Source organism: Pantherophis guttatus, chromosome 3, assembly GCF_059756535.1.
Source record: "Pantherophis guttatus breed Tessera chromosome 3, ASM5975653v1, whole genome shotgun sequence".
NCBI classification, from domain to species: Eukaryota; Metazoa; Chordata; class Lepidosauria; order Squamata; family Colubridae; genus Pantherophis; species Pantherophis guttatus.
Genome location: NC_142065.1, coordinates 41,562,322 through 41,590,312, shown reverse-complemented (window position 1 = coordinate 41,590,312; position 27,991 = coordinate 41,562,322). Strand labels below are relative to the sequence as shown.

At 37.5% G+C, this 27,991-nt stretch overlaps 1 protein-coding gene and 1 long non-coding RNA gene across 3 annotated transcripts in view; both read right to left on the bottom strand.

The window, feature by feature from the left end:
* The window catches only part of LOC148114557 (uncharacterized), a 29,376-nt gene extending 22,263 nt beyond the window's left edge, over window positions 1–7,113 (bottom strand). Inside the window, exon 1 of the long non-coding RNA XR_015733028.1 lies at window positions 7,057–7,113. This is a non-coding gene — a long non-coding RNA (uncharacterized LOC148114557). The remainder of the gene's footprint in view (window positions 1–7,056) is intronic.
* KCND3 (potassium voltage-gated channel subfamily D member 3) overlaps window positions 1–27,991 on the bottom strand; it is a 344,280-nt gene that overhangs the window by 303,956 nt on the left and 12,333 nt on the right. The window lies entirely within an intron of this gene.

Below are 27,991 nucleotides of genomic sequence, written 5' to 3'. Positions count from 1 at the left end.
TAGATCTAATGGGGGCAGAGAGGAAAACATAGTGTTAATTTTTTTCCTATGATCTGGAGTGCAGTTTCTCATCCTTAGCAATTTTAAGATGTGTGGACTTCAACTCTCAGAATTAGCAAATTGGCTAAGCGATTCTGGGAATACATCTTAATGTTGTCAAGATTGAGAAATATGGGGAAATGTCTTGTCATAGGTTAAGACAAGGTCATAGCAGACGAAATGCCTATGAGAATCACTTCTAAACTGCAAGCACCAAAGGCAGCAACGTATCCAGATGGAAACTTTAAAGTTGCAGCTGAAACGCCCATTATTCTTTTTTTTATTTGATGCTAATTCATGTTCATAGTAATGGAGCCTATGGATCTAAAATGTTTATTCTGCTATCAATATATACCATCACTCACGTTATATGTTTAATGACACTGATATGTTTAATACTTTCTAGTTCATGGAATTAGGTGGGGATTAAAATAAAATTTGGTTCATTTTATTTATAGCTTTGTCAAGTATCTAAAGTATTGTAGAAATAATTAAGCATAATAATCTTCCTAGACACAGATATTATCTCCAAATGAAATATTTTTGAAGTGATCTGTGAATGTGAATTAGAAATAGGGCTTTCGCTTTGCAAGGGTTGTGGAGAGAGACAGAAGTTTCTTGATCCGACATGGTTCAGAAGAAAGCACCAATTTTATGCCAAAGAAGTTTAGAAAACAACTGCTGAATTCTCTTGAGACCTGGATTAAAAGAAAAATGTTTTCTACCACTACATTCAGTGTCTGAGGCATATTTAAATAAGGTTCTTTAGAAAATCAGATGTGATTTTAGAGTAGCAAATAGCTCAGCAAGCTAAAGCAGATTACAGGAGATGACTCCTTTTTCAAACCTGAATTCGTTTTTACTACGGCATTTTATCTTGAATGTGCGCACAGTTTAGGCTAGTGGCAAATGGAGCAGTTAAGCTAACTTCCAAACATAGGAGAAAAGTATTTTTCAAAACTGGTAATAAAATGAGCCAAAACATAGGCAGTAGGCCCGGCCTGCACTTCATTCCTGAAAATTAACATTTTCTAAGCAGCAACCTTCTAAATCCTCATATGGGACAGGAAATGCACCAGAATCTAAAAGTTCATATCTGTAACAATTCTCAATGTCAGCTTTGGAAGTCATCTTAGCACCAGAAGCTTCCACGCTGCCAACTCCTTGTGCTTGGGAAAGTAGGAGGCGGGATCTAGGAGAGTGAATGTAGTTAGATATAATAGCATTCTTCCCTTTGGTCAAGGTCATGGTGTTTATGCATCTAGAAGAGGAGTGGTTGCAGGGATGGATCAAGTTGGGACGGATGATGATTGGACCATGTGACAGATTGATGGATGAAGGGGCCGGATTTGGGGTTTTGATTTACTGAGGGAAAACCCAGAACCCTCAGATTCAGGTTTTCCCAGATGTACCGGTATACCTACTCTAATAAAATGGAACTTTGAGAAATGCCTGCCTCAGAGTTTTTACTTGGAGTTGGGGTCTTTCTGGAACAGTTGTTGTGAAGAAGCACTTCTCACCGCTCACCTTATTTCTGGTTTTAGTAGAAAAGGTAACAATAGTACACCAGATCCTGTGCATGCTTAGACCACCCGTGACAGTGATGCTCATTTGCTTTAGATGCAGCAGGCATGCAGCAGACAGTATCACACGTTATATTCTACCTCTTCCAGGCTCAGTAGCACAAAACAAAAGCTAATCTCCTTCTGCGTAGTTTCAGTTGTGATAGCTTGATGTAGGCTACAAGGGAAACAAGTGACTTAACATTTGGAGGAGTTAGAAGTAAAATGTATGGTTCTCATTAAGGCACTAGCAAAAAGGATTTAATTTACCCACTTAGCATGATTTAAGAAGAATGAATTCTCAAACATTTTGTTAATATTCAGCCTGCTATGTTGACCCAAAGAGATGTATGGTCCAGAACAGTGGTGGGATTCAAAAAATTTTACTACCTGTTTTATGGGCGTGGCTTGGTGGGTGTGGCATGGTTTGGTGGGCATGGTTTGGTGGGCATGGCAGGGGAAGGATACTGTAAAATCTCCATTCCCTCCCCACTCCAAGGGAAGGTTACTGCAAAATCCCCATTTCCTCATGATAAGCTGGGACTCAGGACGCAGAAAATAGATGGGGATGGGGCCTGTCAGAGGTGGTATCTACCAGTTCTCTGAACTACTCAACATTTCCGCTACCGGTTCTCCAGAACTGGTCAGAACCTGCTGAATACCACCTCTGGTCCAGAACACCGGAATATAAGATAGTATAAACTTTTCTAAGTAAACAGTCTGCTTAGACTCTCTTCCTCTCCCTCTCCCTCTCCCTCTCTCCCTCTCTCCCTCTCGCTTTCCCTCCCTCCCTTCCTTCCTCCCTCTCTCTCTTTTTCTCCTATACAGTCTACTTGTAAAATAAATCTTAATTTTCAGGCAGATATAAAGTAGGTATGACTAATGTAATAATTTATTAGAATTCATTCATGTACAGCATTAATTGCATTGAAGAATACGTTTAGTCAAACCTAGAGATATAACATATCCCTGACAGAATATCAAATACACATTAATATTTGGTATTTTATGAGGGAGTTGAACATTAATTTTGCAGGAAAGCTAAATCATTCTCCTAATACGAAACATAAACTGTCACTTCCTTGGCTCCATACTTTCCCTGCCTTCATATTCTGACAACTGAAATTGGATTCAGGGTTAGCCTTAGGTATTATTAAAACACTGCACTCAATCCACCAAGCAAGACACCATTCATTTTGATCAGTTCTTGCAAATGTTTGTTATAATACATTGCACTGTTAATAATTTCCATTATAACTTTAGGCAATTTGCAGGTAAGCTCATGGGACGGATCAGCTCCAGAATGTGAAAAATAGGTTGCACAGCTCAATGAAATCCTTGGAAAGAGGAAAAAAATTATAGGACCGTGGGTTACAACAAATGCCAGTTTGATGTACAATATGCAGAATTTTAAATGCATAGTTATAGATCATTAAAGCAATCCACCACATGCAGAGAAAATGACACACTTGTTCTGCTGCAAAGGTATGTTTAATACACCTTTTTGTATATAAATCACTTGCTGTTCTCTGAAACTATTCCAAGCATTTGCTTCGTCACCTTATAAAAAGAGCAGCTTAACAGAGAGCAGTGAAACCTCAGCTGCCCCCTCCCCACAAATAAGATGACTAAATCAATGATGTGCTAATTTAAGTAATTACTATGGCAACTGTTTATATGACACATACTATTTGTTAGAGCCTTAAAAGATCCTCTTACAAAGCAGAAAGTCTGTCACAGGCAGAATTTGAGAAAGTTCTGCTTTATCTTTATTCTATAAAAGTGTTCAAGAATGCAACTCTGGGCAATGTCATGGATGTATCCATAATTTTCTTGACATTACTACAGAAGTTTTGCCATTGCCATATTCCAGTCTGCTTTTTCAGCTTCTCTAGCTTTTGGATTCCTGTGGTCCCCCATCCAAGTAGTAATCAAATCCAACCTTTCTTCATTTCCATGCCCAAGGTCAGGAAAATGTTACTGTCTGGTGAGATGCTATATTGTTAGGATGATCAATGTTGGCCCTTGATGACCACATAGACAAACCTTTTCTGGAATGATCTGTCCCTCAAGTCTTTCACCCTTTGCTGCTAAAGTTGATCCAATGCTTGTCCTGCTTTTGTTTTTTTCCTTCTATCTTTCCCAACATTCTCGAGAGAGCTGGTTCTCCACAAAATATGTCTGAAATATGAAATATGAACCTAGTCGGAATTAGAACTCATTCTAATGAGAGACTCTTTGTATTCTGAACCAATGTCTGGTCAAAGTGATGAACAGATGAGGCCAATTTTCTGAGACTGAATAGGAGATGAAAACTAAAGTGAGTGGATGTTTTTCTGGTTCAAGACATGTTATAAGACATTAATAATTAACAGAATTGCACTCCCTCAGAACAGCATGTATATAGTTTTAGGATGTTCCTAGAATCCTTCCTATCATTGGAGGCCAAAGTGATCTTTATGATGAGGAATACATGCTACAACTTTCAGTTGATGTGCTAATGACACAGCAATTTATTATTTTCACATACCAGTAAGATAATATTTAGAAGATGCATGATTTGTGAGCCTACTGTGAATGTTAGCTTGAAACCACAGATGGTACAGAATATGGCAACCTAATTGTTGAGTGGTATATCTAGTTGTGTAACTGTTTAGCTCTGAAGCAATTGCATTTGCTGCTTATTAGATGAGTTATTTGTGAAAATGATAAAGGCAGAATATAAATAAATGAATAAATTAAAAAATACTAAGACAGGTACAACGTGTTGTTTATGATATATACACGGTCCAATTGCATGAACGTAAACAGCAGAATGCCATCTAGTGGTTATTTTTATGGTATTTGTAGTCCTTAGTGCTCTCTGAGGTTGCTTGCTTATATTTATTTCATTACCAGATTAGAAATAGTAGCAAAGTGGATAGTATTTCTCTGTGATCATTTCTTATAGAGTGCTCTCCCAAAATTCAAAAAACACAAATATGTTTGTTATAAATGTGAATTCTTTGGCTTTTATCCTCCTTTGTGTTTCTTTTCTATATGTGTGTTTATTTATGTTTTGTGTTGTATATTGTCATGTATTTTTATGTGAATTTTATATGTTTAAATCAGTGGTGGGTTGCCCCCAGTTCACACCAGTTCTATAGAACGGGTAGTAAAACTGGTGGGAGGCTCCGCCCACTGACCCTGATGTCATCAAAATGCTTCTGCGCATGAGCAAAGCGAGTGCATGCACGCAGCCCTGCTGTGAACCGGTAGTAAAGGTAAGTAGAACCCACTCCTGGTTTAAATGGTTCCAAAATGTTTTATGTAAGAATACTATGTAATATAATAATAATGGAGAAATGGTGGAGAAAAGGGTAAGGAAAATCAAGAATTGATCAGCAATAGTGAAGATTAATTGCATGGTTTTTGGTTGAAACATCTGGTCTACATCCACTCATTGCCAAGAAGTTAATAACATACTGCAAGGAGGTGAAATTGAATATGGGTTAACATCTGGCAAAACCTACCTGATAATGAAAGATCCAACAAAAGAGGCAGCACCAGGCAACTACAGGCCAATTACTTGCTCACCAATAACTTTCAAATTGCTAATTGTGGTAGCTCATGCTACCCAACAGCATCTTGATGCTACCCAAGGTCTTTCTATCTGAGCAGAAAGGAAACTGCCCAAACAGCAAAGGAACTAAAGAACAGCTCCTAATTGACAATATAATTTTTGAAAACTGCAAAAGAAGGAAGACCAACTGGAATGTAGCTTGGATAGATTACAAGAAGGTATTTCACCTGCCACATGACTTAATAATCAAGTGTCTAGGAGTCAGTAAAAAGATCAGAAGCTTTGTGCAAAGATGGCACAATGGCACACATAATTGTTGGACAATGGTGATAGACTGGGAGAGGTTAATATCAAGAAAGGATTCTTTCAAAGAGATATATGCTCACCACTCCTGTTTGCCTTGCACTGATTCCTCTGCCAACTATACTGAACAAATCAGGCCATGATTATCAAACATAAAGTACATCTGCTAGGCTATCTCACCTCTTATACATGGGCACTCTGATGTTTTATGGAAAAAACACTGAAATAGAATTGCTGCTGAATATACTGTCTGCATAAATAGTGAAGATATTACCATGGAGATTGGACCAGACTAATGTGCTACCCTCACCATCAGCAGGCAAAAAATAGTGGAGACTAAAGGAATCAGGATATTTTATAGAAATAACATCAGGAATCTGGATTGCTACAAATGCCTGGGTATCATTTAAGCTAACAATATCAAGCACACAGATGTCAAACTTAGAAGTGAATACATCATGACAGTAAAGAAGCTCTTAAAGTTTAAATTTTGTGGAAGAAATATCATCAAGGCAATTAACACCTGGCCAATTCCAGTCATCAAATACACAGCTGGAATAGTGGACTGGACTGAAGCAGAACTAAAAGACCTAGATAGAAAGAGTGGAAAAATAATGACAATGAACCAAGGGAAACTACAAAGCATATCCATAATGGTGATGTATGTCTTCTTAAAATGAGTAAATTGATAGTTGAAAGGAAAAGTCAAGAGAGTAAAGACTCTCCAGTATGTTTGGGGAATTAATCAAAATCACAATTATAGAAGCTCAGTTAGACTAGTATGCCATAGGTCAGTAGAGGATACAACATACAGCAAGACACAAGACATTGCCATGATTATAGCAACAGATTCATTTGCCTTACAATGTTAGTGTTCATCTTTCAGCCTAAAACAAGGAGCTTCTTTTAAAATAATGAGATTGGAAAAGTTCCTATAAAGCCTTTTTAATTTAGTTACTTTTTCCAAGGAGAAAAATGGACAATAATCCCACATGCCTTATAATATTCACTTAGCTATGGGCATGATGAAAAAAAAGTATTGATACAGGGTGTCCCAAATGTCTTAGTACAGTTTTAAGTTTTAAGACTATTGGGACATCCTGTATTAATTTTACAACTGGATTTCACTAAATTTGTATCCTACAGATGTATTGGATTGCAATTATATTTTTCCTAAATAGTATGACATGAAAAAATTGAGAATAGCAATAGCACTAGTGATAGCACTTAGACTTATAGTGCTTATAGCAGTCTCTAAACCAGGGGTGTCAAACTCAAGTCGTCATGGCGGCATCACATGACGTATCGGGACTTTTCCCCCCTTCGCTAAATCAGGTGTGGGTGTGGCTTGTGACACATCTGGCCCGTGGTCCATGAGTTTGACAGCCCTGCACTAAGTTTACAGAGTCAGCATATTTCCATCAACAATCTGGGTCCTCATTTTACTGACCTCAGAAGAGTCAGCCTTGAGCTGGTCAGGGTTGAATTGCTGGCAGTGAGCAGAGTCAGTCTGCAATACTGCATTCTAATCACTGCCCCACCATGGCTCTTTTTTTGATAATGATAATTGCATCTATTTGGAGAACATACCTTGGAAAATTCTTCCCTAATATCTTCAAATATCTCAAAGCAATTTGACATAACAAGAGGATAACTAGTAAAGAAAACAAACATATTATAATATATATGTAAAATCTGTTTTAAACAGAAAACTGTTCACGATGTGATCACGATGTGATTGAAATCTTAAAACTGAAACAGAGGCTGAGATAAATAACTATGCTTTATTTATTTATTTGTTTATTCAATCTTAATTTTATTTACTTGTTTATTCAATTCAACTATAGCCACCCATCTTGGCTTACAATTCCAAGATCTTTAGTACCTTCCTGTCACTGCCATGTAAAAACTGAGCTTCTGACTAATGTCCATGCATTGTTACGTGCAGTTATGTATGACCTGGGGATATGATTGGCAAATTTTTATCTGTCTTTCTCTTTCACTTTGTCTGCCACTGCAAAAAAAGGTCATCTATGTGATATAGAACAAGTTGCCTGCAGATATTACAGTTTTGTTTTTATCTATCATCAGCCCAATGCACTGGTCTGTTTGGACATGCAGGCTGCCTTCTCACAGTCAAGATTTTGAACTCTAGTTTGCTGAATAAGCCATAATAGTTGATTTATACACATACATGATTCTAAACTAAAACCAATGCGCATTATGGCTTACTGCTATTGCTACCTTTTTCTTAGAAGCTAAACACTCAAGGTAGGTAAAGAATTATATATTTTTGAGAGGTCACTTGCCACTGCTCTCAATATAGGAAATATTCTTCAAATACAAAGAACCTTAAGCATTATTACATGAACAGAACTGAAATTAAGATTTCCACCTCATGAAATTTTAAATTCCCAATATTTGGGGTATAATTTTTAAAATAAAAAAGCATATTGATTCATCAAGGCTTAAACCAAAATACCCCTTCAGAGTAAAGCTGCAAATGAAGTGGCACTTTGTTTCTCTCTATCAAGCTGGAAAAGTCACATTGCTTTACCCTGTAACACCAATTTATGATATTTCCCATTGAGGCACTTCTCTACCTCAGTGCTGACTGAGATGCCCTGTTGAGGTGGATCATGCACAAATACCTGCTGCAATTGTCCCTCCAACAATGATTAGTAGTGGCAGAGTTGACAGTTGATAGTGATATAGAAAAAAGTCCTCATTTGCTTACCAACTCTTTTCTCAAAAGGGATCAGCAATGGGCCTGCCTGCCTGCCTATCTATTTACTCAATCATCTTTCACAAAACTCTTGTATGTGTTCTTAAGATAGACATCATTCATATATCATGTCAAGCTGTAATGTGATCATACATGTTCACGTTATCATGTTCCATAGATCCAGTCATTGCCATTTGTATTCAATAAACAGTGGTTGAGGTGTAATTGTCTTCAAAATATCTTGGTAAGCAAATGAGTTCTGGGCTACTGCTTTGGCAAAGTAGCTAAGAAACAAATCAGGAAACCATCCTCCTGTCCTTCACCTTTGCCAACTGGATTATCCAATCACTAATGTTTAATGAATGTTTATAGTTATAAAATATCTTTTTGATGAATATCATGCTAATAACTATTGATTCATCTCTACCAAATTTTTTGATTTATAGCAGTTATGATATTAATTTGTTAGATCAAGGGTTTTATACATTCGGTCTGAGTGCACATGATCACATTTCATTCTAATTCTTTTATTTCCTCAAATTGAAGGAATTTTTATAACAGGACACTCCTTTTCATTGTTGGAATAGTTATACTGAAAAGCTATTTGTGAGACAAAATTTACTATCAGTTTACATCCATCATCAATGTTTTCTGCTGCTTGTTAATATTTTGAAATTGGGAAGGTTTGCCTGGATTGAGAAAAATGGGTCTATTATTTTAGATGTGAATTTGGTTTTATTTCCCAGCATAAAACTATAATAACACTATGTAGAAACTGTATAATTTTAGAAATCCTTCTGCAGAAAGGAATAGTTTACACATGTGAACAACTTGCCAGAAACCCTTTTCATTATTTTAGAAGAATGTATTTTATTGAAAAGTTAGATTAGTGTTTTTCAAACTTGGCAAATTCAAGATGTGTGGATTTCAACTTCCAGAATTCCGTAGCCAGCATTCTGGGAGTTCAAATCTACATATCTGAACATTCTTTGAAAAACACTAATCTAAGTTTTCAATGTTTTTTAGTTGTGCAGGAAGCAAAACAGATAAAAACACCCAGGAAAAAGAAATTAGGGGTCCTTAGTGCTCTCTAAGGCTGTGTGTTTTCTTGCAGATATTTCATTACCCAAACTAGGTAACATCATCAGTGCAGTGATGGTGTTACCTAATTTGAGTAATGACATGACTGCAAGAAAACATCCAAACTCAGAAACCACGAAGAACCCTTCATTTCAAACCTCAGCTACAGGTATTCTCCTTCATTGGAAAAGAAATTGTTTAGCCTTTTCTAGCATGGTGTTAACATATGTCTAAAATGATAGCTATTAATTGCTGGGATTCATATCATAGCATTTGACCATAAGTTACATTAATACATAGCTCAGGAGCATGGTTTTAATATGTCAACCTTCTAAATCAATTTTTATTTTTATTTTTTATTATTCATATTTCTATGCCGCCCACTCTCTGAGGACTCTGAGCGGCTTACACCAAAGACAGTATACTAAATAGCATATTGCCCCCAACAATCTGGGTCCTCATTTTACCCACCTCGGAAGGATGGAAGGCTGAGTCAATCTTGAGCCGGTGAGATTTGATCTGCTGATCTGCTGAACTAGCAGTCAGCTGAAGTAGCTGCAGTACTGCACCCTAACCACTGCGCCACCTCGGCTCTTTGAATAATTGAATCTGTGTGGAAGCCTCCTTCCCATTTAAATAAATGGGGTTACATTTGAATAAGACATGAATGTCCTCCTACATTTTCTTGTTTACATCATGGGGGTTTGCAATATTGCAACTGCTCCCTGGGACATGCAATGCAGAACAAGCAAGGACCAAACACCCACCACCACCACCACACATACACACAACTGATCCCCTCAGAAGCTCAATTAAGCATCAGGTTAGTCATTTGTAATCTAAGAACTCTTTGTGAGATGTATAAACAGTCCATAACTCTGGAATTTTGATTCAGTTGATTTGGAATTTAGCCTTCCCAAAATCTACAACACAAAATTTTCTTCACCTCCTTCTACTTTATCAGGTAGCTACTTTATCAGGCCTGGAAGTCATCTTTTGTATTGGGCCTTCAGGCCTGTCACATTTACTACTGTGGGAAATTGGGAGGGGGCATTGTATGGAGCATGGGTGATATATTGTCATAATATTCCTTTCTCAGAGAATCAAAGACATCTTGCCTGCACTTGGAGGATTGAAACTAGGAAGCATCTCCAGTTGGGATGGTGTTTTGATTGGACCATGAGATGGACATATGGGTGCAGGGGAAGGGACTTGGACTTTTTGGTGGGGAAAACCTGGAAGCTTTCAGATTTGGGTTTTCCCAGATGTGCCAATAGACATCTCTAATAAAATGGAACTTTGAGGAACTTCAAGTTCGGAGTCTTCTTTCATTGGGTGTGTTACTTGGAAACCTGACATAGTTTTAGCAATAATTAAGCATTAAAATATTACAGTTAGGATTTCTTGAAACACACAGGAAATTAAAATGTGGCATGATAAATTAATTAAATTGTATAACTATATAATTTATAAGATAGAATCATCTAGTGAAAGGCAGAAAATATTAAGTTATCAAGGGAAAAGAATGGGATCAAAACCCCTATAGAAGAAACAAAAAGAAATAAAGAACAAACTTTTTAAAAAACACAAATAGCAGCTTAACAACTAAACAAAACTAAATATATCCATATCCAAAAAAAGGTAATCAAATGCTAAATTTAAGGACTAATTACTGCAAATGAATAACTCAAAAGGGTGCATGTTCATCAGTTCACAGTAAGACCTTAATAAGATTTATTTCTGAGTGAATATTAAGATTGAGCAAAATATTAAAAAAAAAAAAATAGGAAAGTTTCCCATTGTAAAACATACCTAATATCCACTTTTAAAAAAAGGGTGGCTTCACTGAGGATTTGTTTGATTTTGAGAGTACCTTGATCTGCCCTCCAAAAGGTTGAAAGCAAATGAATATAATGGACTGCAACCTGAGAGGCTGCAACAAATAGTGGCAAGCAACATCTTTAGTTTGCTTATGTTGGCTTTTGTGATAGGTTATGCCTTCCATGGTTTCTATTTAATAAAAACATTCTTGGTATGACCTCAACCTTCCAAATATATTGACCAACTATTGTTTGTCTATTCTGACATACCTCTTTATTTGAGGAGATAGAGTGAGAATTTATATACTAAGTTCCACGTTTGTTCCTTCAGATGCAGGACAAACTTTTCTCTAGCCATTGATGCTGAACTGAATTTAATCTCTACTGCATTTAATCATCTTCCTACATATGTATAATCAGAACTGAGATAGATGGAAATGACATTGCCCTTCTTCTCCCTGTCTCTTCTCCTTAATGCAGTGCACATAAGCTTTAAAAATATCTTTTGAAAGGCTGATTTCTGATAATTTTTAATTCCAATGCAGTATGAGCATGATTTGTACTAAGCAAGGAATGGCTACCCATAGAAACACATTTCACTTGTGATATCTATAAATGTATTATTTTGGGAAAAGTGGTGTCCTTTTTCTAAAGGCAGGCAATTAGAGTTGTACAAGTGTAGGTATTTCTATTGTACCATCCATTTATTTTTGGATTGAGCTCACTATATTAAATTCAGGCTGTTTTTCATGTTGCAAATATTAAACTAGGGCTGGGGTTGAAAAAGTGATGCTGATGAAATTTAAAAGTTGGATTATTACCCAAATACTATTGGAAGAGCCCAGAGGTGCAGTGGTTAGAATGCAGTACTGCAGGCTACTTCTGCTGGCTGCCTGCAATTTGGCAGTTCGAATCACACCAGGCTCAAGGTGGACTCAGCTTTCCATTGTTCCAAGGTCGGTAAAATGAGGACACAGATTGTTGGGGGCAATATGCTGACTGTAAACCGCTTAGAGAATGCTGTAAAGCACTGTGAAATGGTATATAAGCCTAAATGCTATTTCTATTGCTATTCTACCTTTCTATCCAGTAGGTTAAAATAGGAAAGCTACACTGGCATTATTGGAAGACACTTATTTGATATATAACACATAAAATAAGATTGCATAGATAAGCATCCCATTTTAAGAGAAGACATTAGGAAAAGCTATAGCCTACAATTGATCTGTATTCTGTTCTCTCCCTTCTTTTGTTTATATCAAGTAAGGAAAGCAAATGTTGAAATCAGCTGTATTGCCTCCTGCACAAACACCATTAAATGAAGGAAAGAAAACTTGTGTACGTCCCATTGTTTTCTATGTCATATGTGAACAATTGGATTCCATCCTTTTCAATTGCAAGAAAAGAAATCACATCTCAATTTGCAACTATAAGAAAAGGTAACCCATTTGAAGGTTGAACAGGAATATGTTTGAAGTTCTACCTCCTGATTTTTGCATATTAGAAAAAAACCTTTTGAATTTGATGGATGTGGTTCAGATGCATAAAATCTAAAGCCCTAGTGCCTTAAGTCATAAACTTTGAAGGGGCACAAAGTCTCAGAAAACAATCATCTCATGCTGGTTGTTAAAGAAACATGAGTGGAAAATATATGACTATGAAATAACTATGAAGAGCCTCGGTGGTGCAGCGGACTAAAGTGCTGTTAAGTGCTAGCACTTAGCTGCCAGCTGCCTGCAATTAGTGCAAGTTCGAATCTCACCAGGCTCAAGGTTGACTCAGCCTTCCATCCTTTCGAGGTAGGTAAATTGAGGACCCAGATTGTGGGGGCAATAAGCCAACTTTGTATAGAACAGTGATGGCTAACCTTTTTGCCAAATGTCACAGGAAGTGACATTTTTTGCTGTCCCCAGCCTCCAGAACCTCTCTAGGAGTCTCTAGGAGCCTCTCTAGGAGTCTCTAGGAACCTCTCTAGGAGTCTCTGGAGGCTGGGGACAGGAAAAAACATCACTTCCTGTCCCACCGGGAGTCGGGAAATGGGCCCTTTCAGCCTCCGTAGGACCTCCAAGGGAGTGGGAAAGGCTGTTTTCGCCCTTCCCAGATAAACAGAGAGGATCTGGAGCCAGGTAAGAAAGAAAAATGGGCCTTCCCCACCCACCCACCCTCGAGGCCCTCCAGAGGCAGGAAACAGCCTGTTTCCCTACTTCTGGTGGGCCCAGAAGGCCCGAAAATCAGCTGGCTGGCGCACGCATGCGCCCCAGAGTTGAGCTGGCGTGCCCACTAATATGGCTCCGCATGCCACCTGTGGCACGCGTGCCATAGGTTCGCCATCACGGGTATAGAACAACACCACTTGGGGGGGGGAAAGCCCTAATAAGCAGATATATACAAAAAAATATGCAGGCTATTGCTATAATGCATTGTAAGCCGCCCTGAGTCTACGGAGAAGGGCGGCATATAAATTGGACTAATAAAATAAATAAATAAATAAATAAATAAATAAATAAATAAAGCTAACCTTGCTTTAAGTATATAATATTTAGTGTAATTAATTAATTAAATTTTCATCCTTAAACTATCCATAATTCTCTAGATAAGATTTCTGGAGTGCAAATATGATTCTGCTCTGGAAAACGAGCTTCTGTGATTCAGTCTTCCAGTAGTCAGGCCATTCAAGGAAATCTGATCTTAAATGTCCCTAAGAAAAGAACATGAAAGCATTCTGTTCTCTTTGTTGCTCTCCAGAATTTACATGCAATAACACAACACCTCTGCATACAGACTCTTCTATAGTCATTAAGTAGGACAGGAAACAGAGACTTACATTACCCGTACCTCATTTATTTTCTTAATACTGGACTAATCAATGTTTGATGAATTAAATCTAAATCTGTTCAGCTAAACATTACATCTCATTTTAAGTGGTATAAAAGTATGCATATGTATGTAATGGACTGTATACTCCGTTGATATTGCATTAAAAATTTGCTAGTGTGAATCAATCTAGAGTGAACATCATACCTTTAAACCCTACTGTATATCTCACAACACTCAACTACCATAAAAGATGAAACAAAACAACTTGCAGCTTCTCAAACTAGCAGATTATGCTGCAATCCTGCCTTTTGGCTCACTTTATGAATAGTTCTTTCTCTTGACAAAAATAATATAAAAACAAACTTTGCCTTTTAAACTTTACTTTTGAGAGCAAACAATGAGAAGCAATATCTTGAGAAACTTTTCAAGAAAAAGAAATATTCTTAAGTCAAAAACTATCAATTTGTTATCTTAGACATACTGAAAAACTAATCTGAACCATCAATAAGATTAAAAATTGAGGTTAATATGCAGTTTTGTTTTGTTGTTCTTAAAAGAGGAAATGTGTTTTTACACTAACACTAATAATAGCCTATTTGTGTTTATGACTTTCTGATTTCTTGTTACACAACTAATGTATATTATGTAATATTAGATATGTTATCCCATTTTAGCATTTAGTTTTTCACTAACTTTATTAATCGAAAAATTTGAAAATACTGTTCTTCATGTTTAGCAATAGTTCTTAAGACTTATATACCACTTCACAGTGCTTTACAGCCTCTCTAAATAGTTTATAGAGTCAGCATATTGCCCCAACAATCTGGAACTTCATTTTACCAACCTTGGAAGGATGGAAGGCTGAGTCAACCTTCATCTGGTGAGTTTACTTTTATTCTAAACAGAAATATTTCCTAACAGACTAGTACATGACATTTTGTTGATTAAAATTTTATTTAAACACATCAAAAGAAAACAGTGAATTTCTAAGATATCTGAATTCTGTTTTAAAAAATCATACCATGGATAACATAACAAGAAAGAATCACATTTCTAATTTTTATAATCAATTTGGAAGAAAATACACAAAACGTTAGCAATGATACAAAGATATGCCTAGATATAGATCTCATTGAACTCACTACAAAGAATGTCTTTGCAAGTTGATTCGTACAAATGCTAGTGGCCTTATTTATTAAGAAAAGAACCATGGTCTATAGCCGTGATGGCAAACCTATGGCACGCATGCCACAGGTGGCACGCAGAGCCATGTCGCCTGGCATGTCAGCTCAGCTAGGGCGCGCATGCACGCGCCAGCCAGCTAATTTTTGGGCCTTCTGGGCCCACCAGAAGTAGGGAAACAGGCTGTTCCCTGCCTCCGGAGGCCTGGGAGTGGGGTGGGGAAGGCTGTTTTGGCCCTCCCCAGATGCATAGAGAGGATCTGGAGCCAGGTGAGACAGAAAAACGGGCCTACCGGGACATTGTGTGCCAGGAGCAGGGGGAGGGGGATCGTGCGTACATGCACAGGGTGGGGCGCATAGAATTATGGGTATGGGCACGCTCGCGTGTGAACCTCCCCCACCCACCCTTTCCTGGCACGCGATGGCAAAAAGGTTAGCCATCACTGGTCTATAGCAATGGTTCTCAACCTTTTTTTTCCTATGAACTCCTTTAAATACCTTTTGTAGTCATGAACCATGGCCATGGACCTCCAAGATGTAACTCAAGATTTAAAGGACGAGACTGCATCAAGCCTTTGTGAACTCTCTGTGATGACATTGTGGCCCTTTCAGGGGTCCACGGACCTCAGGTTGAGAACCATTGGTAGATAGGAATGACCATAGCAGGCATCTACATCTATTTGAGTTTGACTGTTTCATTTTGTTTGTGCCTTCACAAACCTTGTGCCTTCACGTCATTATTGATTCCTGGCATCTGCCTACACAGTCCATGCAGTTTTCTAGGTAAAATTTTGGAAGTGGCTCACCATTGTCTTTTTCCTATGGTTGAGAAAGAATGACTGGCCTAAGGTAACCCAGCTAGCTTCATAAGGAAGGACTAAAACTCATGGTCTTCTGGTTTCTAGATTGGTGCCTTAATCACTATACCAAACTGACTCTAATTTTGGTTGACTCCTTGAAAAAAAGAACTGGTTAGTGTTTGGTTAGATGATCATCATCAAATATTAGGATAAAAGATAGTTTACATCCTAGACAAAGGATAAACTGTTTCCATAATGCTACCAAAGGACAAAAGTCTTTACTACCTTGTTCCTACTTCTAAATACAAATAAAACCAAATAGTAATCCTTCAATATAGGTACACTAACAAAAATCAGAAGGTATCATGGCAGTGTAACACCTCCTCTTTATTTAAGTTGGATAATTGTAACTAGCTACTTCTGCAAATGTTTCTAAGGTATACCTGACTTCATACAAGCTGCAAAGCCATCACTCATAGTTTTTAAATCACACTGATTGTGTTTATAATAACATTTTGGTTGGGTGTGATATGTATATGTTTGACTTTGCCTGGCAAGCGGAAAGTCACTTCTTCTTATTTGTTTTATGTAAGTAATAGAGCCAGTAGCATCTCTGACGTTAATAAGAAGGGGAACCAATACTTAATATAGTAAAGCACATAATTTGTATAAAGGTAAATAACTAAGGGCTTTGTGCAAATAAGACAGCCAAAAATGCCTATGATATCAAAAATGACATAGCAGAAAAGATTTTAGCAATTCTAATTTTTTGCATCACTGCATGACAAGTTGCCCTTATCCTTATTCACATTTTAAAACCGGTTACCTTCCAAAAATCACCCTTTCCCAAAAGATTGATTCCCATATTCCACTGTGGATTCCCTGGATAATACTGAGCAAATCCTTCTGGGGAAAAAAAACAATCTATAAATATACTGAGTGTATATTAAAATCCTCTAATTTTAGGCAGAGGAAACACACACTCACAAACAAAATATTTAATTATGGTTCCCAGAAGGATGGTGGAAGCCGCCAGCCTCCAGAAGAGACTATCTCTGCTAGAAGCAGGCAGCTGATTTGAAATTAATTCTGAAGAAGCGTTTCAGTAATTCAGATTGATTAAGGATGCACCCAAGAATAACACTTTCATTACAAAACCTCCTGAGTAAAATTTAAATGATGCTAAATTAAAAACAGCCTCTGTTAAATCAGAAACTTATGAACACAACAGAACTAGGAAAGATGTAGGAACAGTATAATTTTATTTGCTTTTATTTCTTACAAAAATTCATGCAGATTCTATTCCTATTCATGCCTCAGTTCTGTACGACGTGATTGATTCCAGGGGTGCTGCTGCCGTTCCTTGGACTCCATGAGTCATGTGGCATTTTATAATCCTTCCCCTGATTTGCAAACCATATTTACAATATATGTGTGCATAATATGTTCTATGTTGGGAATCCGCAACCATTTGGAACCTTTCAGTATTTTGGGAACTATTGGCTGCCGTGATGTCTTTGAGTAGCCACCAAATATCTTCAGAGCAAAAAGCATTAAAGTGCTAGGCAATGCAGTCCACCTTCCCCATTTCTTATTCTAAGACTGTCTCTGGAGTATCTCTTGGCGGGTTTTAACTAGATTAAAAATTACATGAAGAATTTATTTTTAGTTCCTATAATAAGGACTTTCTCCCTTATTATAATGGGAGAAAAATATATTCTATTTTTTCTATTAAAAAATATAAAATATATTCTAGTCTATATTCTACTTGGCAGAATAGAAGGAGCTTGACAGAGTTTTGGATTTCTCCAAAGCTGTAATGTTAATCTGAAGGTAGAGGTAGAATTGCCATGTCAGTTGACTTATTTGCTTCAATGAACTGATGGACTTGGATTTGAGTTCTGATGATGGATTCATTTTATTATAGACTGTAGCTCGATTCTTTTCTTTGAGTGATCTGTTTTAAATCCATTAATTGTCACTCTGATTATAGATGCATAAACTCAATGTTTCCCAAATATCTCTAAAAATATACTAAATACAAAGTGTGAATGCATGTGATATTGTGAATGGGCAATTCTCAAATCTGGAATGTTTGTTTGGTTTATGCTGGTGTAGTCTAGATTATTTCAAAATTTTATAAGTCATTTACTATTGAAAAATAATTAATAATTTAAAATATATACATATAAAGAAATTAAGGCCCAAACAGAGAAATGACTCTTCAGAATCACTAAAAACTGAGCCCAGAAGAAACCTCATATACTACTTACTTTCAAACTACCGTATTCCCTAGTTTTCAGAAAACTCTTCAGATGCAGCTGTCCTTTAAGTCTTATTAACTTTAGCCACCATAACAATTGAAAGGGATGATGGAAGTTGTAGGTCATTATCTGGACTACATGCCCCCTCCAGAAGACCATGGCAAATTCACTAAAAATGAAAATGTGACCTTTCGTGCATAGAATAGCTGCATCTGTGAGTAAGGGCTCTTTAAACTTAAATGAAATACATGAAATCTGCATTTGTCTTTGTACTTTTATACTTTAATCTACTCAGGACTGAAATATATATATATATATATATATATTAAACTTGTTTTTAATGTTTACAATCCAAAGTGAAATATTTCTTTTTAAATGGAGGTGTTTCAAAAATATAATGCACTTTGGCCTCAGTGTTTCTCAAACTTGGCAACTTTGAGATGGATAGTCTTGGCTGAAGAATTTCTGAAGTTGGAAGGCCACATATCTTCAAGTTGCCAAGAGTGAGAAACACTGGTCTAACCTATATTCAGATCCTTTCTCAGGCAGGAATTGGTAAAGCTTGATAAATCACATCACTAATTGCCGGCTCTTTTTCTCATTTGTCAAATGAGAATAAGAGCAGCCTACTTCAATGGCATGTCAAGCCCTTTATAAATAAAAAATGTTGCATTTAGGATTCATTAATAATGCATTTAGAAGAAAATTTGCTGTTCAAAACCAATTGTGGCTTTGACTTTTGTTTTTTAAAGACAGATGTGCAGACAAAGATTGCTGCTTTAGTATCATTCCTTTCTCTCTTATATTTTGGCAATGAACTTCACTGTAACCTCAAAGCATTTCACAAGGTCAACATTTTGTATCTGCTCCTCTACTGCTTTCAACTTCTTAAAGGTTAGCAAAGATTTGATTTTGTTCCAGTTATTAAGGGTAGATGATATTGTCATCAGCATCTTTCATTCTTATACCTATTTAGTTGGTGGCATATAACATTAAACTCAGACTTATTTTCAAGTAAACAAGTTTATGACTGTATTGAACACAATTCATGGACCTTGCGCCATATTATTCCTTTAGTTGAAGAACCCTAAAAGAACTCCATTAAGCAAACAAACTAAATTTCTTACTATTTGTGTTTTGAAAAAAAAGAAGAAGAAGGTCAAGGATTAGGGATTAAAGCATGTGAAAGTATCCAATTACTGTTTTGGCTGGGTTATATTTTAGCAAACTTTTTTTTCTGTCTCAGTGAATTTAATGTAAGAAAAGTTCACCTACATATCCCCAATTATTTATAAATCAATCTGGTTTACTAACAAGAACAAGGGCAATGATTCAATTACTCAAATTGAATTCTTTGATGCATAAAATAAACCAGCACACTCTTATTCTTATTTTAAAGCACACATAAATTTGGCTGGTCCAAAATCATTTCAAAAATGCTAATTGGGCAGTAAAGTGCAACTGAGCCAATAATTTTGAACTGTTTATAAAAGTCAGAGAATTATTCAGGTGCAAAGTGCCATATCACTAACTGGGCAAGGTACAAACTGATTCTGCAATCCGCTAGAGAATAGGGTTGGATGTTTTGGCAATGTATCACAGATAGAGAATTGCAAATATAATCTAATTACAAATAGACTCCTGCCAAAATGGCATCAGAAGCTCGTTGTATAAGTTTGCCTCGGCAGAAAGAGACTGTCGAATAACTTGGAAAGCAGCATTTAGCCTATTCTCTAAGAACAGTGCAACTTGAAGTTCTGTAGGAGGGGGGAAAAAACTTCATTACAAAGTTTATAGTAATTTTATAAATTTGTTTATAACCATTATAAGTAATTAAATAAAATGTGTTTTCTTATATTATAGCATGTGCAATTATTTACTTAAAATAATATCTTATACTGAAGGAAAGATTAGAAATAGCAGAGCAGAACAGAACAGAACAGAACAAAACAGAACAGAATAGAACTGTTCTGTTCTAAATAGAATAGAACAGAATACTGATTGAACACAAAAGGAATTTGTCTCCAGTGCATAAGCTCTCAGTGTATATGCAAAACAACAAAGTAATAATAATCATAATAACAAGGATAATAATAATAATAATAATATTACAATAGAGTAGGCAGTAAAAGGATAAAGTAATATAGGCATACTACATGGGTAGTATATACTATACTTCTGTATAGACAGAACTGTCTATGAAACTGAAATTCAGCAGAGTGAGACAAGAAGAAGAGTGAGACAAGAAGAGTGCTATTTATAAAATTTCAATTAACCTTTCAACAAATTAATATGGTCATCAACCAGAGTTGCCAGGAAAGTAGGCAGCAAGTTCTAGCAAAGACTAGGTCCTTCTGATCTATAACTCTTGTTCGTTTGTTTTCATATTTTGATGACATTCCAGCACAAGTCTACAATAATTAAGTTCTACCTTGAGTTTGGGATCAGAGGTCTGAGGCCGGAGATCAATCATCTTTTCATTATAACTTAACATGGTCAATATGCTGGCAACCATGATTCCTGAAAATTAGGGCTGGACTAAGAAGCAGAAGAAAAAAATATATAAATGCAAAATGCAAAACTCGTTTTGAAAATAAATATAAGATATATCCCATACTTTGCTCATTTTGAAGGTAGCCCCAGCTAAATATGATGAACAGATTTATGATTTTAATCTTCTCCCAGGATAGAAATTATTGCCTGAGTTTTTGGGTGTTTTACTCTCTACTATCTAACTGGTAAGTGAAAGTCTCCTCTCATCTTTCTGGATTTAAGGTATTAATTTGTGGTATATTTCACTTGAAGGACTAAGTGCAAAAATTATAAGAAAAGTAATTGCAACACAAAGTTACCACTTGAAAGTTCCTTTCTGTGATTTGTATACATTTAGAAGGAGTGAGTTCTTATAGATAAAATGTTTTGAAATAGAAGTTGAAGTGTTAGATAGTTAATCAGAGTCACTTTGGATAGTGAAATGAGTAGTGTATAAATTTAATAAATAGATTGATTAATCAATCAATCAGAATAATATAAATGAAATAAGAATTACTCAGCTCAAAGGTTTTGAAAAATATCATGACACGATCTGATAAAATGAAGAGAGATCTTTAGAATGAAATGGTCCATTGATAGGGTCTTTACTTTAAAAATATCTTTATTTCATCTTATTTCACATAGTCCAACTCCAGAATAGTTTTCTCACAATGCAATGATCAGAATAAAAATAAATAAGAACAAAAGAATATGCAATACCAACAAAAATTAGAAAAGGAAAAGAGTAAGGACATCCAGCAAGTAGCTCCAGCTGCCATAACCCAGGAAAGCCTTCTGGAATGTCATCAGGGTGGAAGTCACCCTGGTCTCATGAGGAAACTCATGACAGAGGGCAGACACCATGACATAAAGTTGCATTTCCTAGGTCCTTGTAGGTAACACTGTTTGATCAAAGGAATCTGGACCTTACCAACCCTGACAACTTGCACCAGTGGGTAGACATCATGGGAAATCATAATGATATAATGTGCAAACAATACATGATTTTTAATGCATTCAATGTAATGCTATCCAGGACACTTTCTAGCAGGTTTTATAAATATATTCATACATGAAACTTTACTGCAAGCTGAATCACGGTTTGGAATTGAAGTTGCTTAGCATGTATGTTTTCAATTTTATTCCACACAAGGAATGTGTGGAAATGTGTCTTACTGTCCAGTTTTTAAGAACAACAGTACAAATTCATACTCTGCATTTATTGTGGCAAACAGGATCTAGAGAATGAAATGGAAACAAACAAAGTCATAGTTCTCTCCCCAACTCTTATTTCCATAAATTAGTTAGAAGCAGGAGAGGAGGCAGAGACATTTTCTGAGAAATCTAATTCTTAAAAAAAAAAAAAAACTGCATGTCTTAATACCTTTGTTATATTATGCATGATCTTGGCCTGCTATTTAATTTACAATACTCTTTTATTCAGATGTTCTAACAGGAGTATGTTGGTGGAGATTTTTTGTTTGCTTCTTTGCTTTGTTTTACTGAAGAAAAATCCTGAGTGTACACAATTTGAAATAAACTTTGGACAGTAATCTTCCTAATATTAGTTGTAGCTGATTTGCAAAAATGCTCCATTCAGATGCTAGTGAGATTCAAATATCCCAAACCTGAAAGATGATGAAAATTATGAATCAAAATCCATTTCTAATTAAAGGAGAGGATTATTATAAGGATTTCAACACATTGATTTCAATTTTTTAAGATGGCGGTATAGATTTTAAGTTTTCAAAGTCCAAATTTTCAAAGTCCTCAGACGGCTGGATGTGAGTCCCTTCTTGTGAAGTGGGGTCATAGGGTGCAGTTGGGCTTGCTAGTCACATACCTGGCCCCCTGCCATGTGGCAGCAGCCCTGCCTGAGCTGCTTGATGTTATAGCCGCAGTGGCTGTTGACACCCCCAGGCTTATGGTCATGGGGGATTTTAACCTGTCATCAGTTGGCGAGACATCTGAGGTGGCTCGGGAGTTCATGGCTTCCATGACGGCTATGGACCTGACCCAGTTAATTTATGGCTCTACTCACATGGGGGGACACACACTAGACCTTGTTTTTGTCTCTGGACAGTGGTTGAGTGATCTCGAGATAGGGGATATAGTGATTGAACCCTTGTCATGGTCAGATCACTCCCTCCTTCGCCTGGACCTTCGAACCGCCACACCCCGCCGCAGGGAGGCGGAACCGACCAGGTGGTTCCGCCCCAGGCGCCTGATGGATCCTGACAGATTCCAGATGGAGCTTGGGCCATTTCCTGAGGTTCTAGCACACGACTCGGCTGAGGACTTAGTGGCCACCTGGGATAGGGCGGCGGCTGATGCTTTAGACCGAGTCGTGCCTTTGCGGCCTCTGACCCGGCGCCAGTCTCACCCGGCTCCTTGGTATACTGAGGAGCTGAGGGAGATGAAGCACCAGAAAAGACGCCTAGAGAGCAGTTGGAGGGCTAGTCGTTCTGAATCCGACCGAACACTGGTAAGATCTCATATTAAGAATTACCTAGTGGCGATAAGAGTAGAGAAGAGTAACTACTTTTCTACTCTTATTGCGTCATCAGATAATCGCCCAGCCGCCATGTTTAGGGTGACCCGCTCTCTGCTCCATCAAGAGACGCGGGAAGACCCCTTGGAGGGTAGAGCTGAGGATTTTGTACAATATCTGTATGACAAAATTGCTCAGATTCGTGAACAGCTAGACTCTGACTGGATTGATCCAGAGGAGATGACAGGGGCAGGTCCTGAGAATATTATTTGGGAAGAGTTTGATCCTGTGACTCCCAAAAGCATGGACAGGATACTGAACAGACTAAATGCGACCACATGTTTATTGGACCCGTGTCCATCCTGGTTGGTACTGGCCTCCCGGGAGGTGACACGAGGCTGGCTCCAGGATATTATAAATGCTTCTTTGAGTGAGGGTGTCTTTCCCACCGTCTTGAAAGAGGCGGTGGTGAGGCCCCTCCTCAAGAAGCCCTCCCTGGATCCAGCTGTATTAGCAAATTATCATCCTGTCTCCAACCTTCGCTTTGTTGCAAAGGTTGTTGAGAGTGTGGTTGCACGACAACTGCCTCAGTACCTGGATGAATCGAATTATCTAGATCCGTTCCAGTCGGGATTCAGGCCCGGGTACAGCACAGAGACAGCATTGGTCGCATTGGTTGATGATCTCTGGAGGGCTCGAGACAGGGGTTGCTCCTCAGTCCTTGTCCTATTAGACCTCTCAGCGGCTTTTGATACCATCAATCATGATATCATGCTGCACCGGTTGGAAGGGGTGGGGGTGGGGGGCACTGTTCTACAGTGGTTCTCCTCCTTTCTCTCTGACCGGTCGCAGTCTGTGTTGACAGGGGGGCAGAGGTTGACCCCGAGGCCCCTTATATGTGGGGTGCCACAAGGATCGGTCCTCTCGCCCCTTCTATTCAACATTTATGTGAAGCCGCTGGGTGAGATCATCCGTGGTTTTGGGGTGAAATACCATCAGTACGCTGATGACACCCAGCTGTACATCTCCGCCCCAGACCACCCTAATGATGCCCTCGAGGTGATGTCCCGGTGCCTGGAGGCCGTGCGGATCTGGATGGGGAGAAACAGGCTCAGGCTCAACCCATCCAAGACCGAGTGGCTGTGGTTTCCATCGTCTCGATATAGTCAGTTGGCGCCATCTTTGACTATTGGGGGCGAGTCGTTGGCCCCCACAGATGGGGTTCACAACTTGGCCATCCTCCTGGACTCACGGCTGTCTTTTGAAGAGCATATGACGGCCGTAGCCAGGAGGACTTTTTATCAGGTCGCCTGATTCGCCAGTTGCATCCCTTTCTGGATCGGGACTCATTACGCATGGTCACTCATGCCCTTGTCACCTCATGCCTGGATTATTGTAATGCTCTCTGTATGGGTCTCCCCTTGAGAAGCACCCGAAGGCTCCAACTGGTCCAGAATGCGGCCGCGCGGGTGGTAATGGGAGCAATGTGGCGCTCTCATGTAACCCCCCTCCTGCGCGAGCTGCACTGGCTCCCAGTGGTCTTCCGGGTGCGCTTCAAGGTTTTGGTTACTATCTTTAGAGCGCTCCATGGCTCAGGACCAGGGTACTTACGAGACCGCCTCCTGCCACCAATAGCCTCTCACCGACCAGTTCGCTCCCATAGAGAGGGACTCCTCAGGGTGCCGTCGGCCAAACAATGTCGACTGACGGCCCCCAGGGGGAGAGCCTTTTCTGTGGGGGCACCTACCATCTGGAACGGGCTTCCCCCGGAGTTACGAAACATCCAAGACTTACGCATATTCCGCCGTGCCCTGAAAACATTTCTATTCCAACAAGCTGGTCTGGCCTAACTCTCCCTTTTTAATTGGCTTTTAAACTGGCTTTTAAATTGGGTTTTAAACCTCTTTAGATAAATTTGGTTGTTTTTTAATCTTTGAGCCTAAATTACTTAATCTGTTTCTTAATAGTTTTTAACTTCTATATGTATTTGTATTTATTATGGCTGTTCACCGCCCTGAGTCCTTCGGGAGTAGGGCGGTATACAAATATGAAAAATAAATAAATAAAATAAATAAATGTACCGATGTTACTTTAGAGGCAAAGACAAATGTTTCTGTTTTATCTTTGAAAGAAATCCAAAATAGAAAATGCCATACTAGTTCCTTCAGAAGTTCAGAAATGCCATAGCAACCATCATGGTATAGAGTTGCCCTTTACAAATCTAACAAGACAACATGGTACTTTCTGAAAAATCAACAGGAACACATAACTTTAACAGCTTTTAGGAGAAAGGGCAAGTAATGACATATTAACAGAAAAGGTGTAATGGAAAGTGAAAAAAGTAAAGAAGTTTGCCCTCCATGTATTATTATCTGGTGTTTTGACCTTATCGTAAAGAGACCTTTATAGTACAAAAAGGTCTTTAAGAGATCTCAGAAACGCAGACTGTACAGCTGATGCTTCAGCAAATTCTTCCATTTAAAAATCACTCCAGACAAATAATACAAGTAGGTACATGCATTAATCTCTGTTGGAAGACAGTAGTTTGCAAAAAGCTTAAAATGATCAGCCTTAAATGTTAAATATCCTATTTTAGTGTCTGCCATTTTTTAGCCTGCTCAGTGAGCTTAACACCACTGTTATAATTTATATGATTAACCTTGTCGAAGAACACTTTAGAGTGCTCAAGAAGACTCACTCTGGACTATCATTATGTGCAAAAAGGAAAGGTGCTTTATGTCTGAGAGTATTTCAATTAGCTAAACACAGAATTAATGGTACTGTGGAATCATTCCCTGTATATTTGGACAAGTTAGATACAGTTCATTTCCTGTCCTGCTTAAAAATATGTGCAGGCAAATTTTATTAAAAAATCTGAGAAGGGAACAAAAAGACCAGAACACACCCTTTACAGTAGTTAATACCCGGATAAACAAGGATAAACGTCAGACAAACAAGCAGAAAACAATAGTGTGACCAAGGAGAAAATGACACCCCAGAACAAGTTACTCTATATAAACCAGGGGTCTCCAAACTTGGGAACTTTAAGACTTGTGGACCTTAACTGCCAGAATTCCCCAGCCAGCATGGCATGGCTGGGGAATTCTGGCAGTTGAAGTCCACAAGTCTTAAAGTTCCCAAGTTTGGAGACCCCCGATATAAACAGAGAGCAAATCAGGCACTCACTAGCACTAATGATGTTACCTAGTTGGGTAATGAAATGTCTGGAAATAAACAACAAAGCTCAAACAGCACTAAAGTCTCCAACAATAGAAAGTTTTTTTTTCTTTCCAAACATGTTTGTCGTCAACCTTAAATCTTATTTTAAGTATGGTACTATGAATAGGAGCTATGTAGCCTGGCACATTTTCAGATTCATTTTTATATTCTATGAAGCTTAAATGAGATATACAGAGTTTCAAAATGTACAGCTTCATATAAAACATATGGTGCCATATAATGTTTATCACAGATGGCCCACATGCTTTCCTCATCTTTGAATTTGTAAGAATTTTCAACTGCCATGTGTAAAATGTATATATTTGCATAATATTATTAACTTTTACAATCATTTTACACCATCCTAAAAGATAACAACATTGTCGTTTAAAATACTGTATTTTTTTCCATTGAAAGTAACATTTGAAATTATATGCTATTTTGAGTTTTACATCTGTTTTTGTTGCCCTTTTGCAAATAATTGAAACTAATAATTGTTAACATCTTCTTGCAAAAGAAGCCAAAATGCAATGAAAATACATTCTAGCACATATTTTCAATTCAAGGTGCCCAAAGCAATCACTTTTGTACAGCAAGCTTTTGAATTGTTTTTAAACAAAACAAAATAAGGAGATGGACATTTATTTGAGTGAAGTGCCAAATGTTCAATTTTCACATTTCTGTATTTTCCAAATATTTTCATTTCTCTAAAGTATAATTGGTTGCCCTTTTAGGAGATAAATTATATTTAATCATTTCAGCTTATAAAGTTCAAGTTTCTTTGCACGCAGTGAATACCCATAATACAAGAATAATGTTACATGGTGTTTGATGAGCAAACATTGAAAAGCAATTGTTAAAGTATGGTTAAAAATCAGGAGCCATACAATCTTACAAACAGATAGAAAATTTATTATTTTTTGGTATCATTTTTTTTTTTTTGCTGATATATAAACCCTGATATTATATGCAGAAGTTAAATAATTGGGGGGAAAGCCACTAAAGTTGATTTTCTTCCACTTAAAAAGTTTATAACTACCATCAACATTCCTTCTTAAAGTTAAAGTTGCAGAAACTGAAATTTCTAGTCCCTATGATGTACAAAGATAGTGGAAATATCCCATGGGTTAAGGACCCCTCCTTTGTAATATAGATTGCAAATGTTTACACCAGTCCAAAATATTTGAGTACTGTATATGAGGATGTGATTTCACCATCAGGATTGGTGAGTTTAACATTTTGTAATTCCTGTACTATAGATATCATACTACCATTACCCCAAGTCTTTTTTCTTGGCACACACTCATTTAACCATGTACATTAATTTCCAGTTCAGTCCGTTCTACCTTCTGAATTCTTAATTTGCAATATCTGTTCGGATTTAATCAGAAGCTAAGATACAATTAAGGATGAAAGAACCACATGTGTTAACCTTTCTTATACCTTCAATTTATAAATATTATCTGTCCTGCTCTTCCTCCAAGATATTGTTAAAATATGAAAAATGCTAACCATGAATTGCTAGCAACAATAAAACTGAAATAAATATCCATGACACCACTAACAGGTAAGGGTAATGGTTTACTATTTGTCTTT